Here is a 16,573-nt window from a genome sequence, read left to right on the forward strand (position 1 = left end):
ACTCATTGAGAGTTATTGACTTCCACAAATGAGGATTCGAGGTCAAAGCCAAACAAGCAAAATGACGCTATAAAATTTTGCTCGTGTTTAATCAACTATGGTCTTTACGCACTACGCTTTGAAAATGTGCACACATGCTAGCGGGTAATTGGACACCCCGCGCAGACAGTTAAAGATGATAAACCAAGTGACTGCATTATGCAACAGAGCCAGTGGCAATCGCAAATCTTTTCGCCACACGGCGCATAACAATACTATAAGCCAAACAAAAATACAGCCGATCTATGCCAAAGGGACACGGCTAACCCAACATTGAAGTTCAACAACACACTCTGAACAATCGTAAAACAACCAGCTAAACTGCAGTCTTAATTAAAATGCAATGGTAATCGTTGAACTAGTGTAAATAACCCGATGAAGCCTTAGAGATGAGTTTGCACCACAACCAACCGATGAGAACCTCTACTGTCAGACGCACCCTCCCGTTTCAAACCCCCTGCAACCCGGTGCTTGAACACGACAGCTAAACAGCAGATATCTTCACGACGCAGCGCATCAGGCGAGCAAGTATTTGTTAATTTTAAATAAGGAAAATGTCATGTATGATAATGTAAACTCAAACGGTGCTACAGTTTTGAAAAACAAAATTTCATTTGCCAGAGGAAAAAAAAGCATATTATAAAAAACAACGGTGTATATAGTTGCATAAAAACGCGAGAATAATTGTAATAAAGAGAAAAACACACCTATCGGCCGTCAGGACGGACCGTGTGACCATTGTCTCTTCTAGATAATGGCCAACTAGGCGGGGTGGCAGATGTGACGTCACACCCTGCGAAGAACCCAATGCTCCGTCACGAGCCTTATAATTAAAGTTAAATGTTGTTCCTAGGAGGGCATAGCCTTCTGCTATGCTTTAGTCAGGCGAAACATTTGGTTCCCTTGACAGAGGACCGCGAACGACTCTGTCAACACTCTATGTAACAACAGATTATGCCATAGGTGGCAAAGAACTTCGCGCAGCCTTCTGCTGTGCCACCGGCAAACAAACTCGACCAAAATAAACAAGTTTTGTGTTATAAACAAAACGCCGCCTGTACTTTATCAGTACTAGATTAGGTTAAGAGATTAGTAAGGTAAACAGAGAGTGGAGAAAGTCTCTCTCTCTGAGTTACAGGTAGGGTATATTTAAGTAGTGATGTACGAAAATAAAGTCAGTTAGTCCACGTTAATCTGTGTGTATTAATTCCGCGCCAATTGCGCGTACAGGGTTTTCTGGAGAAAGTCCTGGTAGGTTATACCCAGGATACAGGTATACCTACACACAATTAGCCATTATGAAACTTAAACCAGAGCATAAAATTATATTCGACACACATTCTGTTCTTAAAAATATTAACGTATTCCTTGACGATAACGATTTACTTCGGCTATACAGTCGTTTACAAAATTTAGAAGCGCCCTATGATACGAAATATCCATTGCTGCTTCCCCCTAATCATCACCTCAGTTGGCTGATAGCTCGGTCATTGCATTTACGAACGGCTCACTCTGGACCTACTCTTTCACTCTCAACAATGCGACAACGTTATTGGCCGATTCGAGGAAGACAGCTAGTACGTCGAGTTGTACGGTCTTGTGTGACTTGCTTCCGCTGTTCACCGTCAAGCACCAACCAACAAATGGTTCCGCTACCGTCCGCACGTGTTAATCCTGCTTGAGTTTTTTCCTATTTCGGGTTGGACTACTGCGGACCATTTAACGTTCGTCTTTTGTATGGTAGGGGGGCTAGCGTGAAAATGTACGTCGCGATATTCGTGTGCCTGTCGGTGAAAGCCGTTCACATCGATATCGCACCCGACCTAACATCAGCTGCGTGCATCAATGCTATTTTACGGTTTGTAGCTCGACGCGGGCGGTTAATCGAGCTTCGTTGCGATAACGCGACAGCTTTCGTCGGGGCTGATCGTGAAATGCGCGAGTTACGTCGTCGGTATCAACAACAGTTCCAGACCAATGAATGAGAGCAGTACTGCCTAAGCGAAGGAAACAACTTCAAATTTATTCCGGCGCGCTCACCACATTTTGGGGGATTGTGGGAGGCCGAGGTAAAATCGTTTAAACGCCATTTTCGACGAATCTTCGGTTCGTCGTCGTACACAATCGACGAACTCGCAACAGCAGCTGCACATATTGAAGGCATTCTCAACTCTCGGCCTCTCACCCCCCTCACCGAGCATCCCGAGGACCTTTCCGTATTAACACCTGGACACCTTCTCATTGGAGAACCGATGTTTTCCATTCCCGAGCCCGATGTTTCTGATAAACCTATTTCCAACCTGTCTCGTTTTCAGGAATCTCGTCGTAGTGTCCAAAATTTCTGGAAGTGTTGGTCCCGAGACTACATATCCTTGTTACACCAGCGTTCGAAGTGGAAAACAGCAACGAAGAATATCGAACCTGGAACTATGGTGCTTCTCAAACAGGACAACTACCCCCCATTTACATGGCCTCTTGGAAAGGTGGTACAAACATACGCTGGGTCGGACGGACTAGTGCGTGTTGTGTTGGTACGAACCGGTTGAGGCCTGTTCAAGCGAGCTATCACGGAGATCAGCGTTTTACCAATTGAATCGGAAACAACCAACCAGATGACCAGTGTCGTAGACTGTCAGGCCAACTACCAAGGATAGTTGAACCAATTTGGTTCAACGCGGCCCGGTATGTTCGGAGTCGGATCCAACCCTAAAATTGAACATGGCACATTGATTCTGTTCAGTGTAATCAGAACGCATCTACTTACTGGATAAAAACGCAATTGCGTTTATCTACTTCCAATTATAAAAACTTTCTTTATATTTGATATTCTCACACACACATACTTAAAATTTCATTTATATACCCATTACAATGAGCATTAGAAGTTCAGTTGAAATATATTTGTTAAACGATAAACTTGCGCTGTCGAATTATTATCGAGCGAAACTCCATCTAATTGCGGTCGTGTCTCCTAAAGTGTGGAGAGTGAAATACTTTCTCGTCGTGTTCGCGGAATTATTCCGAATTCTTTCTTCTCGAAGTCCGCGAGTTTGAAGCGGACAAGAATCGTTCTCGAAGTTCACGAGTTGGCGTGGACAAGCTCTTTCACTGCTTTCTCAACGTTGTCCATGGATGGTGGGTCCACAGCTTTGTCATCATCCTCAATCACCATCCTGCTCCTTTCGACTGCGCTGTTTTCTTCACCATTCAACAGCACACTAAAGTGTTCCTACCAACGCCTGGTCACTTCCGTTCTATCGGTAATCAGGTTCCCCTCCCTATCATTGCACATGACAGGGCGTGACACGTTCCGGTTCCTGATTCCATTTATCTCTTTGTAGAAGCTTCTCGCATCGCGCCTAGAGAAGCAACCTTCCACCTTCGCAAGAATCCGCTCCCAATGCTGTCGTTTCTTTCGGCTTCGGAGTCTTTTTTCAGCAGCTCCAGCTTCCCGGTATCTTCCTACGCTCTGACGAGTCACAGCAGTGGCTAACATGTGAACTCTGGCGCGATTCTTTTCATCCGTCGCTCGCTGGCACTCAGCGTCAAACCATTCATTGGACGTGGCTGTCACAGATGTACCCAACACTTCTCCCGCTGTGGTGCTGATTGCACTGTGGATATGCCTCCACTGTTCATTCAAGGTATAGCAATCACTTGTAAAACCGAAGATATAAAAGTGCTCCAAAGGGCCGAATGGCATATGAAGAGGCGATGAGCTGAGAATTTTTTGTATGTGTATATGTGTGTATGTGCAGAGTTTTATATTCACTCACTTTTCTCAGAGACGGCTGGACCGATTCTCATAAAATTATTCTCAAATGAAAGGTCTCGTTGCTCCATAAGACCCTATAAAATTTCATTGTAATCGGATTTTTAGTTTAGAAATTATGTATTAAAATGTAAAAATCAAGAAACATCATTATCCCAAAAACTACACAACCGATTTGAACAAAATGGTTTTAAATTAACGGGCTACCTAAAAAACCCCAAACTTTCGAATTTTATAAAGATTGCACATGTGGTTCAAAAGTTATGGAAAGAAACGTGTTCTGGAGACTGTTTAGTCTCACTCATGTTTCTCAGAGATGGCTGGACCGATTCTCATAAAATCAGTGTCAAATGGAAGGTCTAGTTGCCCTATAAGACCCTATTGATTTGTTTTGCCTGTTATGTTAAAAAAATGTGAAATCCAGCTATGAAAAGAAACATATTCCGAAGAATACTTAAACTCACTCACTTTTCTCAGAGATGGCTGAACCGATTTTCACAAAATCAGTGTCGAATGACAAGTCTAGCTGCCTCATAACACCCTATTGAATTTTTTTGTAATCGGACTGTAGTGTATCAAAATGTGAAAATCACGAAACTCCATTATCTCACAAACTACACAACCGATTTAAACAATATTGGTATTAAATTAACGGGCTAGTTAAGGGTAAACTAAAGAATTTTCTAATGATAAGGCATGTGGTTCAGAAGTTGTGAAAAGAAACGTGTACCGATGACTTTTCAAATTCATTCGTTTTCCCAAAGATGGTTGGACTAATTTTAACAATCTTAGTGTCAAATGAAAGGTGTGTAACCTAACCCATTCCCGGCGGGTGATGCCATATTGCATCATCTGACAATCGAACTTTGATTTGAGTTCAACAACTGTACTTGAAAATTTGCACGACAATACTATTCAGCATTGTTAGAGGATAGATTGATGTTTAATATGCGATACAGTTTGTGTCAATTATGCATATAGTTGATTAGTAATGAGAGTTAAAAGTTCATTGCTTGATGTAAAAACTGATTTTTCTCCACCGGGAATAGGTTAAGCTTAAATCCGCTTGAGAAAATGTCTTGAGGCCAGAAATTTCAAAAATAGATTTTAAAAAATTTACTTTTTCAAAGACTTTTATATGGTTCGAAAGGTCTCGATGAAACGAGAAAAAGTTACTACGGGGCCAAAAAATCTGCCGTGGGAGAAAACAGTTAAAACCTATTTAAGGCCCGAGCTTTAGGGTTGAGCGCTTGCAACAAAAAAAAATCATAACAGCTCAAAATCTAAATCGCTGAGAAAATCTGCTCGTGATACAAGTATGCTATATACCAGTAGATTCAGCTTGACAAGATCATAAAACTGCTTATGTTTGTTAATGTGTAAACATGTACGTATGTGCATGAATATATTTGATTAAATAGTACCTGTATTGGATATCGTAGCTTTCGTTACAATAAAATGTCAGTGTTTACCATCGAACGAAAACTTGTATGTTCCTAAAAGCAAAAAAGTTGACGAGTTGCTTATTAACTTCATGAATCATGCAAATCAGTAGATTATCATTAAACAATATATCTTAGTACCCAACTTTTTTATCCAGTTATTTATTCAGCTATTTTATTATCAAGAAATTGAACAGGTAGCCTTATATTCGGCTGATGCCTAGCATATCCCAAGTACCATACAATGGTCATGATATGAGCACAGCATCCTAACGTTCTTTTCCCGGAAATGCAAGAACAATAATAACGAAAGAACAATCTGGACGAGGGAAAAAAATTTCTAAGCCTAAAAAAAAGTCACACCTTCTATTCCCGTTCATTTTCGCATCCTCGCAAACTGCATACATTGCCCGCTTTACTAAACTTAAAAAAAGGAAGTCAAATGACAAAAATTAAATTAGTTCGTAAAATAATAATTACTTATTGCTCCCCTACCTTCAAGCACTTTATCAACAAGTAGGTAACTGTAATATTTCCGGGCTCCTACATGTCTAGACTGAATTCTACACCTCAAAAGCCACGAGTTTCTAACTAATCCTAATTCCCCTAAATCTGTGTGATTGTTGTCACGATAGACATCAATATTATTAAGTCCACTTTTAAAGTGTTCGGCGTAGTAGCTGGAAGCCAGCTTCAGTTGATATGTTCCTGTTGTTTTAGAAATGTGTTTAATCCCAACCAACAATAACTAAACTTGCATAAAATCTTACCAATAGCAAATAAACATAGTTCAGCATTTGTAAGTACCGGGAAATCTTGCAATGCTGGAAGATCTTCGGACAATCGCATGAATGTTGCCCGTTGTCTGTTCAAATTCTTATCAATAATATAACCCGACAATCGATTTGGCATGTTGATTCTTTCATCGATGATCTCTAGAAAATCGGCAGCCTGAGCGTTGTCTCCAATAGGTGCAATCTTGAAATCGTCGAACATATGCCTCATCGCACAATTGAAATAGCTTTGGCGAAACAGCTTGAAGTCACGCTTGAATCTCTCGTTGACTACCTTAATCACCCATCGGCAGAAGGTAACCAACCGTGATTGGTTCGCTTGCTCTGTGGTCAATTGGTCCTGGTTTCTTTGTTTTGAATGTGGCATTACTGATTCGTATCCGAACAAAGCTAAATCTCCAATAGCATCCCGAAATCCTCTATCTAAGATAAAAACATCTCCAGGCCAAAGAAACCAGTTCAATAGACCTTCGTCGTTGTGCAACATGTCTGTTAAAATTACAGCATCTGACTTTGTTGCTGCATAAGGACCGCTCGCGTCAATGATATACCCATCGCAACAAACGATCAGAAACGGTTTCAATAAGTTATCAAACTCATGAAGGCTGTACGACCTCCGTTGAAATGTAAAATTACTACTTTTCTGAATATAGATATACGTGCCAACAAGGATCACGACTGCTTTCTTTGACTGCGACAGTAAACCCACGTTTCCATGTATCGCATTTGGATTCATTAGATTGCGTCGCACAACATTTTCGCGGTCTATATGGTCAAAACCAAGATTCCGTGGCACGAATTCTTCTATCAAGCAATCTCTGGCCATATTCAGTAACCTTTCCAACATTCGGCGACTCATTTTAAATATAACGCTTAGGTGGTCATTTGATGAACCAGTGCGTAACTTCGCAAGGTATATTGCCAGAGCGGTACCAGGGATACTGCTCTTGTCGGCCAGTGATGGAATCAGTTCCAATATGTTTCGAAACTGTTGGCTTTCAAACCCGATTAAATAATGCAGCTCATCATTGTCAAATTCAAAAAAGTTATCAAATCGTAATCGTAATCATTGTGCTGAAGAGCAGTTCTAAAAATACCAAACATGTCTTTAATGTGTGCGCTGTTAAAATCACGAACCAAATTAGTTGAATCCAATAGTTCCTCCCATTCGTTTCCTCGTAAGTGCTCATGGCATACTTTGGCATGTTGTGGAACGTAGAAGTAGTGGTGTACAAGCAAATACTTCTTAATTACAGGAGGAATGCGGCGTCTTGTTTCATTACGACAACCGTCAAATATGCATCGATTGGGAGCAGTTGCACATCGGTAATACTCATCTATTTCGACAAATCCAGCAGCACCAAACTGAGAATTTCCAGCACGATTCCGGTTAGCTCTCACCCAACAGGCGTGGCAGAGATATTCCTCATTGTTAAAAACGATCTATGAATTGAAGTTATTGAAATAATAAATATGACATGATAAATACTGAGAACCCCTTCACATAATCCATGTTTCACCTCGTTTGGCAAAATTGCATTAGCAATGGAGCTAGCAACATCAGGGTTACGTTGAAAGACATCTCTAGTCAAAGTATGCCTTTGTCTCCGAAGAACGGAGCAATTGCAAAGTAGGCAATACATATTCGAATGTATGTTATCAATAGGTTTTAGATATCTATGAAATAATAACTATTTAAATGGTTTAATCACTATCCGCTGTATCTTACTCACGTGGGAAATTCGTTTTATATACTAGGTCTTGATTGCACACCCAGAATGCGCTCCACACTATGAACTGAACCAAAACTGATAAAAACTCAGACAAGAATGTAAGCTACTCAAGAGAGTCAAATCCGTAGGTGACTAATGAAGCAATCACATAAAGAATGTATCCGTATGGATTGAACTTTTCAAAGATCATACAGTGCAGTTCAACCGATAGTTGTTCTATGTTTATACGGAACTTCATAGGAACGAGGACAAGTATGCGTAGAACTGCAGTATACTACATAGGTAATTAGAAAATGTTTGAGTGTGTCATTGCTTTCAGTGTTGTATTTCAAAAATCTGAATTTTGATTTTGTTAAGCATAAGAATAATCCATATTTGACAAAAAAAAAACTTTTCCACACAAACATACATACGTACATACACACATACATACATACATACATACATACATACATACATACATACATACACACGTACGCGCTTGAAACATTTCAGTGCGATGCCATAAACATGCTTATGTTAAAACATATTCGGATAGGTTTACATACATATGAGCATATATGAGCAGTTCCGAGATCTTATCGAGCTAAACCTACTGGTATATTGCACACTTGTATCTTAGTCAACGAGTAGATTTTCTTAGCGATGTGGATTTTGAGCTGTTGTTTTTTTTTTTTTTTTGTTGAAAGCGCTAAACCCTTAAACAAGGGCATTAAATAAATTTTAACTCTTTTCTCCCACGGCAAATTTTTTGGCCCCATAGTAACTTTTTCTCGTCTCATCGAGACCTTTCATACCATATATAACACATTGATACACACCAGAATACCAAGCTTTATACATTTTTGCCCAGTCTCCTTTCATAACAATTTGATACGTGGTTTAAAAGTTATGGAAAGAAACGAAATTGATTGATCAAAATATATTGTACTATATGAACGTTCCCGGTGTTACTAGTGACTAAAGTCTTTGAAATTAGGAGTTATTTTTTTATTTTGATATTTCTTTAGCACAAATATAACGTCAAATTTCACAGTTTATACTTTAATTATTACTTCAAATACAATATTCTGGACCCAAAGACTGAATATACCTTTATTGGATTGAATTTGGCGATTAAGGTTGTTTCCCAGAAACCATAAGTCGCAAAATCGGATTTCAAAACGAAGTATGGAGTTGATTCCCGGCCTCTAAGCATTAACCCGGTTCCTGAAAAACCCACATTGGGTAATGAAACTTCATCAGGGAAAATTTTTCTACTATAAAAAGTCGAGTCCGACCTATATATGAGTACAGTGACGTTTCGATTATACCAGGAACAAAAAAATCGCATATATTTAAAACATATTTTTGTCATGTTACTTCCTAAATGTTCGGTATTGTTATGCTTTGACTACCAGAAATTCGCTATTAAGAGTGAAAAATAATCAGCAGAAATTATCAAGGTGTATTTTTTTCTATTAACGCTGATACAAATTTTGAATAGTTTTTAGGTCCACGGTTATCAAAGTTAGCAAGGGGAGGGCAAAAAATAAATAACACTGAGAAGAACAAAATAAGGAATAGCTTTCATAAAAATTTGTGTGCAAGTTACGACGTTTGTAACATGCATGCAAAAACGTGTTGAAAAATATCACATTATTATCCTTATCAATCATTTGGGAGGGAGCAATTGTATTTAAATACAAAGTCAACGAATTCAGAAGAATGCCTAAATTAAAAGTCAGTTAAAATGAAACAACAAATAAAAAATAACTAGATAAAATTCATACAAACAAAAATAATCTCTGACGTTTCAGCTTCAGTGGCTCGAGCAACTCGATCTACTTCTTTTCTCGATTATTTTCATTAGCTTCTTACATTTTTCCTCTCTCTCTTCTTCTTTCGTAGTTTAACTTTCTTCTGTTTCTTTTTTCGAAGTTCTTCTCTTTTATTCTTAGGTTGTTCAGCTTCCTTTTGTTTTCGCTTACGAATTCTGCTTTGCAAGTGTGGAAGCAGTGATGCCACATTTTCGTCTGTGTTTCGGAGCTCCAAAAATCTTGTCACCTTGGTAAAATTTAAAAAAAATCTGTATAAAAATCTGCATATGTACTAGACATATCCTTCTCGAAAAAAAAAACATTATAGCTTGTTTAACATTTATCCCGTGACTCATTCATGCACACGTTTATGCGTAGCATATGAATATAGTAAAACCTCCGACACGCTGAAGCGCATTCAAGTTTTGTTTTTTGTTTTTCAGCTATATCAAGAAGTACAATTTACGACCCCATGAAAACTAAAAAAATCTGTATTATTTCCAGAAAATCTGCAATCTGTATATGCAGATATCTGAATGAAAAATACGCAAGAAATCTGTATAAATACAAATAAATCTATATATGTGGCATCACTGTGTGGAAGTGTCAATGAAATGTCCTTTGGAGTGTTGTTTCTATTCGTAGCTTAGGCGTAGTTAATAGGAAGGGCATTGTCCTGCAGCGATGATGTAACGATGTATTACGGGACTCACAAAAGTGAGAAAAACGTCGCAAAGTGACATCTACCGTGAAATCTGTGTTATTATGAGAGTCATATCACTGGAGTGAAAACGGAATAAGCGACGTTTCGCGTGGAACTATTTCACGACCATTTGGACAGTGGAATGATTCCACGAAGAAGAATAAGTCAGGAAAATTGATTGATTTGTGATCTAATGGTAAATATTGGATTTATTTTTCAGTAACGAAATGAATCAGGATTCGATCCTTTCAACTTCAGAACGAGAACTTCAATGACGAAAATTTTTACGAAATTAACTATAATATTAGTGATAGATTTATACTGACTGACCAATCAACATGTAACTTATTCGTTTTTTGCCTTTCTCCTAGAAAGGTATAGCAATCACTTGCAAAACCGAAAGTATGAAAGTGCTCGACTCAGCTCGACGAGCTGAGCATTTTCTGTATGTGTGTGTGTATGTGCAGATTTTTATTCTCACACACTTTTCTCAGAGATGGCTGGACCGATTTTCATGAAATTAATTGCAAATAAAAGGTCTCGTTGTCCCATAAGACCCTATTAAATTTCATTGTGATCGAATTTTTAGTTTGGAGGTTATGTATCAAAATGTAAAAATCATGAAACATCATTATCTCGAAAACTACGCAACCGATTTGAACAAAATTGATTTCAAATGAACGGGCTACCTAAAAAACTTTTAACTTTTGAATTTCATAAAGATTGAACTTGTGGTTCAAAAGTTATGACAAGAAACGTGTTTTGAAGACTACTTAATCTCACTCATGTTTCTCAGAGATGGCTGAACCGATTTTCATAAAATCAGCATCAAATGGAAGGTCTAGTTGCCCTATAAGATCCCATTGATTTATTTTGCAATCAGACCATTACTTTGCCTGTAATGTTTAAAAATGTGAAATCCAGCTTTGAAAAGGAACATATTCCGAAACTACTTGAACTCACTCACTTTTCTCAGAGATGGCTGACCCGATTTCCACAAAATTAGTGTCAACTAATAAGTCTAGCTGCCTCGTAACACCCTATTGAATTTAACTGTAATCGGACTGTAACTTCGTCTGTAAAGTACCAAAATGTTAAAAACACGAAACTTCATTATCTCAGAAACTACACAACCGATTTGATCAATAATATCTGATAATATCTGATCTGATCTGATCTGATGAGCGCGCTAGTTAAGGGTTAACTGATGAATTATGATTGAACACGTGGTTTCAAAGTTCGGCTGCCCTCTACGTTCCCATTTCATTTGATTATAATTGATCTTAAGCCACCGTTATGTATTAAATTGTTAATAAAACAACGGAAGTCTATTATCTCAAAGATTACATGACTTATTTGAACATAACTAGTGTCATACGAACGAGTCATCTCTCAAACTTACAAATAACTAACTTCATAACAATTTGATATGTGGCTCAAAAGTTATGGAAAGAAAAGAAATTCAAAGGCTATTTAAAACTATACCTGCTTTGATTGATATATGTGGTTTCCACATAATCTAAATGTGGTTTTGTACTATTTGAACGTTCCAAATTCATTGATTCCTTGCGATGTGTTTAAAGTCTGCAAATTCACAACGAATCGGCCATAGGATATGATCAAAGTCAAATAACAAATCGTTTTAAATGATTGGTTTTATCGAAATGACAACATAATCGACTTTTGGCTTCTGTACAACGCCCTAATTCTGAATATGTTCATATTGGGTGGTATTTGGTCATTTTAGATCCGGAGATACTCATGTTAGACGGAAATCGGCCATTTTTGGCTGTTTTCCAGAAACCACAAGTTGCCATCCTACAATTCATAATGGTGTCTGAAGTCGATTTGTGGCTCCAGTGCATCATTACGATTCCGAAAATACCCGTATTGGGTGGTATTTGGTCGTTTGCCGCTGTTTTTTCCGAAACCGGAAGTCGCCATCTTAGAATTCAAAATGGTATCTGTGGTCGAATTTAGCTCCTGTGTATCTTTCTTTATCCGGATATAATTATATTGGGTGGAAATCGTCCATTTTTGTCTGTTTTCCAGAAACCGGAAGTTGCTATCTTACAATCCAAAATGTTGCCTGAGGTCGATTATGGAACATATTTGTTACCACTAAAAACATTTACCTGCCAAATATGGTTCCATTTAGTTGATTAGTTCGCGAGATGTGCAGAAACATGTGCTTCCATAGGAGGGATGGGCGTCGAACCATTATGGACATATTTATTACCCTTTAAAACATCCACATGCCAAATTCGGTTTCATTTGCTTGGTTTGTTCTTGAGTTGTGCAGAAATGTGTGTTTCATTTGTATGGGACTCCTCCCTTCCAGAAGAAGGAGGAGTCTCAAACTATCATAGGAACCTTTATCGGCATCAAAAACCCCTACATACAAAATTTCACGTTGATCGGTTCGGTAGTTTTCGAGCCTATATGGGTCAGACAGACAGACAAACCGGGCTGCATTTTTATATGTATAGATTACAACATCAATATTTTAGAACCTAAAGAGTGAATATACATTTATTGGATTGAAGCGTTCATGTAAATCTATTTTTACAAATAAAAGTTTGAATGAGAAAGGCTGGGTCTGACCGCTAGGTGGATTAATTTAGGTTTTTTGGTATTAGTTCTTGATTGTACTTGTAACTTGTAAATGTTTTTGTAGAGTAAGAAAAGATATGAGGTTTTTATGCCTTTTTGAGTAACAAACTGTGACTCAAAAGGGCTTTTCCTCATCACGAAAAATTAATTAAGGCATATTTAGCCAGATGAAAACAATAATATAAATAAATAAATAAATTTTTTACCGATGAAAAAAAGCACGCTAGTTCATGAAGTTTTTCGATACCGAAATTTTTTTTTGTTGGTGCCAAACGTTGTAAAATTGCAGAAAACGTCAAGATCTGGTGTTAGTGAAAAAAAAAACGGAAAAATTGACTTTCTGGGACTTGTAAATTTTTGAGCTGGGAAACATACTCATTTCACGTGTCCTATTCTCAATTTCACTTCACTGTCAATCTCACTTCACGAAGGTAATTTTTGTCACCTCACTTGAGGTGGAATCGGGAATAGGTCTAAAAAAGTGGAGTGAGCGTGAGAGTGAAATATATTTCATCGTGAAGTGACTCCCGTAATAAGCACCTATATCCGAAACCAGAATGACATACAGGAGCTAAAATCGACTACAGACACCATTTTGAATTTGGGGATGGCGACTCCCGGTTTCTGGAAAACAGCCGAAAGACATTTTTTTAAATACCACCCAATCTCCAATCTTTGACCAGAATGACGCTTAGAGGCCAGAAAATGCCTCCAAATATCATTTTGAAATCCAAGATGGCGACTTCCGGTTCCTGAAAGACAGCGGAAAGTGACCATATTCAACCCAATATGTGTATTTTTGAAGTCACAAATCGATCTTAGACAACATTTTGAATTGGAAGATGGCAACTTCCGGTGTCTGGAAACAGCCAAAACTCCAAATCTCCGGAAGTTAAAAATCGACGACATAATTTTGAGTTCAAAGATGGCGACTTCCAGTGTCTAAAAAATAGCCGAAAATGCCAAATACTATTCAATAGGAATGTTTCCTGAACCAGAATGACGCCCAGAGGTCAGAAATTGATTTCACATGTCATTTTGAAATTCAAGATGACGAGTTCCGGTTACTGGAAAACAGCCTAAAGTGACCAAGTACCACCCAATATGAGTATTCATGGAACCAGAATAATGCATGGAGCGAAAAATTGACCTCAGACACCATTATGAGTTGTAAGAGGGTAACTTCCGGTTGCTGGAAGACAGCTAAAAGTGGCCGATTCCCATCAAATATGAGTATCTCCGGAACCAGAATAATACACAGGAGCTGAAGCCATGGACGTAGCCAGAATTTCGAAAAGAGGGGGGGGGGCAAGTTCTTCAAAATTTTAGAAGTAAAAAAATGGTATTTTTAAAAATAGGAATAAATACTAGTTCTTAGTGATCAACAATCAATCTCATCAATTTTGATTTCCACGTGTATCATAGTCAGGTATCACAATTCGAATGAAGTGTAGTATCTGAGAAGGGCTTTCGTTCCATATTTCGGAAGGACTTAGTAATCCTTTACCGAGGATACACAGTCTGCGTTGTATTAATATTCTGCATTCGACAAGCAGGTGTTCCGAGATTTCATTCTCAAGCCCGCAGAAGCGGCATTTCTCGTCATGGTCATGGTCCGTCTTCTTCAGATGGTACTTACTCGGACAGTGACCAGTGAGAAGTCCTGTTATCGTACTTTGGTCTGTTTTATTGAGCCTAAGTAGTGTCATGGTTTTTGCGTAGTTTGGTTTTATAAATTTTTGTGATTGCCGTAAAGCAGATACAGCATTCCAATTTTTACTTATGACAATCCTTTCCCACTCATCTAGTTCTGTTTTTAAAGCTCTTGATGAGACGCCACAGAAGGGTTCTGGTCCTATAAAATTTTCAAAAGAACCTTGTCTTACTAGTGAGTCGGCTTTTTGAAGGCAATAATTCCACACCCAACAAACATCTTTGTTGTTTAGCAGCTTTTTAAGCTTAAGCTCAGCTGAAATCCGTCTAATAGCTGCTTAATAAGCTATAACTCAACAAAATTGTTTGTTGGGCAGTGTCCTGGTACCCAGAATAGTAAAACTTTTTTTTGTGCTAGCTGCCGAAGTGGAGTAAGCGCTTAAAGTGCTGCCTGACTGTCGGAGAAGATACAGATATTTGCGTATATTAATTTACACTAAACCTACAATGTTCAGACAAATTGTAAAGATAGAGTGTCTCTACAAGTGCTTCATATACGACTTGTTCGAATTCTGCCTCCTTGACAAAATAAAGCCTAATGAGCATTCAAAGAGCAAAATAGCGAAACCAAGCATGGTGCTGCAATGCCAACTTCTTACTGCTGACTACAGCACGCATGGCAAACTAGACTATTCAGGCGTACCAACGTCACTTTTCGTGCAAAAAGTTGAAATGGTTTTGCTATTTTGCAAAAGAAGTGACGTTGGCGTTAGAACACAATGCATTTACATAAATAAACATGTTAAAGCAATGGGATACGTTTTTCAACATATTTACTCAGATTCTATCAGTTCAGATTGCGTAATGAAACGCTTCAGTTCATTTGGGAACGATTTCAAACAAATCGCTTCTGGAGCGGTTTTGTGCTTCTGGCGCTTACGTCAAAATCTCAGCCAACGGCAGCTCTGCCGATAAACACTTATAGCGAATATCTTTATTCCACTGTGTTCGGGCAAATCTGCCGAGGAATAAAGAAACAACATCGCAATTCACGACGCAAGTGAGAAAGAAAAATAATTGTTTACGAACTAAACAAGTGCGGTGGCGGGTTGAAGCTGACAAATTTTACAGTACGCTTCGGGCAACACGCCAGGTCAATAATGGGTCAAAATCGGGCAAATAAAGAAGGGTTTTGACAGCAGTTAAGTTGCTTCCAGGTCAAAACGAGGTGAGCTGGTGGAATAAAAAAAATCGCTATTAGCAAGCAGAGAGCACTCAACCACTGTTCAACCATTGTTGACCTCAGCCAGGTTTTTACCCGACGTAATGTGCTGAACGAGCGTTCAATTGTGTATGTTGTACATGGTAGAGCTAGTGCAACTTTAATTGCTTTCTCAGTCGCAGGGAAGAAAGAACGGGCTTCAGCAAGCAGGTCTATAAAATCCAGCTCTTCCAAGTTCTTACGGTCTGCTCTCATGCTGCTACGATGTTGATACCAGACTTCCGCCTCTCTAACAGAATTGTCAACTTTGTAAAAAAATACGAAAGCTTCGGTTTTGCGTTTGAACTCTTCCAACGACATGCGTATTACGTTAGCGGGATGCAGCAAGGGCAACGCGTAGGCAGGTGCACTATCTTCACCGAACCGTGTTTCCAGTGAGGTTACAAGAGAATCAAGGTAAGGAATTGGCACAGCTCGGTTCCAATACTCCAAGCTAGTTGATGCAGGCGGATTTGCCCGGTACTTTTGCCACTGAAATGTCCTTGGTGGATCAACTGAAAAATTTGTGCAATTCCACGCAACATAGGGCAAGCATTTTAATCAATTATTTTTTATCTGTCTGATACTTTTAACAGATGTTTTTATGGGCTAAAGATGTCGTTCTGTGCTAGTAGTTATTGAAAACAAAATTCTGCACCAGTGTCTTGGTCTGGCTGATACTTTTAACAGATGGTTTTATGGGCTAAAGATGTCGTTCGGTGCTAGTAGAGTTATTGAAAACAAAATTCTGCACCAGTGTCAAC

General features: G+C 38.6%; 2 protein-coding genes across 3 annotated transcripts in view; one reads left to right on the forward strand and one right to left on the reverse strand.

The window, feature by feature from the left end:
- Nucleotides 1-2,369, forward strand: part of LOC129718611 (double-stranded RNA-binding protein Staufen homolog) — a 90,581-nt gene extending 88,212 nt beyond the window's left edge. The window contains exon 3 of the mRNA XM_055669545.1: nt 2,355-2,369. The gene's annotated coding sequence lies outside the window, so the exon portion shown is untranslated. The remainder of the gene's footprint in view (nt 1-2,354) is intronic.
- LOC129718610 (cell division cycle and apoptosis regulator protein 1-like) overlaps nt 1-16,573 on the reverse strand; it is a 398,517-nt gene that overhangs the window by 86,660 nt on the left and 295,284 nt on the right. The gene's annotated exons all lie outside the window — the stretch shown is intronic.

The sequence above is a fragment of the Wyeomyia smithii genome, chromosome 1 (genome assembly GCF_029784165.1).
Source record: "Wyeomyia smithii strain HCP4-BCI-WySm-NY-G18 chromosome 1, ASM2978416v1, whole genome shotgun sequence".
In the NCBI taxonomy this organism is placed as follows: Eukaryota; Metazoa; Arthropoda; class Insecta; order Diptera; family Culicidae; genus Wyeomyia; species Wyeomyia smithii.